The sequence below is a fragment of the Arachis duranensis genome, chromosome 7 (genome assembly GCF_000817695.3).
Source record: "Arachis duranensis cultivar V14167 chromosome 7, aradu.V14167.gnm2.J7QH, whole genome shotgun sequence".
In the NCBI taxonomy this organism is placed as follows: domain Eukaryota; kingdom Viridiplantae; phylum Streptophyta; class Magnoliopsida; order Fabales; family Fabaceae; genus Arachis; species Arachis duranensis.
In genome coordinates this window covers 21,396,858-21,397,245 of record NC_029778.3, presented here as the reverse complement: position 1 = coordinate 21,397,245, position 388 = coordinate 21,396,858, and the positions used below count along the sequence as shown (strand labels likewise).

The following is a 388-nucleotide window of genomic DNA, read 5'->3' as shown; positions in this document are numbered from 1 at the left end:
TAATATTTTGTTCTGAGCCAATATGGCATTCAGAGTGTCAATCTCAAGAACTCCTTTCTTCTGACTAGTCCCATTGTTCACAGGATTCCTTTTCAGAAGTGTACATAAATTGGTTATTGGCAACCATTTCAATGAGCTCTTGAGCTTCAGTAGGCGTCTTCTTCAGATGAAGAGATCCTCCAACAGAGCTATCCAAAGACATCTTGGATAGTTCAGACAAACCATCATAGAAAATACCTACGATGCTCCATTCAGAAAGCATATCAGAGGGACACTTTCTGATTAATTGTTTGTATCTTTCCCAAGCTTCATAGAGGGATTCTCCTTCCTTCTGTCTGAAGGTTTGGACTTCCACTCTAAGCTTACTCAATTTTTGAGGTGGAAAGAA

General features: G+C 39.4%; 1 non-coding gene across 1 annotated transcript; it reads left to right on the top strand.

Annotated features, from left to right (window-relative positions):
* The first annotated feature begins 256 nt into the window (after positions 1–256).
* Positions 257–364, top strand: LOC127740927 (small nucleolar RNA R71). The gene has a single exon (XR_008001783.1). It is a non-coding gene; the product is annotated as a small nucleolar RNA R71 (small nucleolar RNA).
* The last annotated feature ends 24 nt before the right edge of the window (positions 365–388 follow it).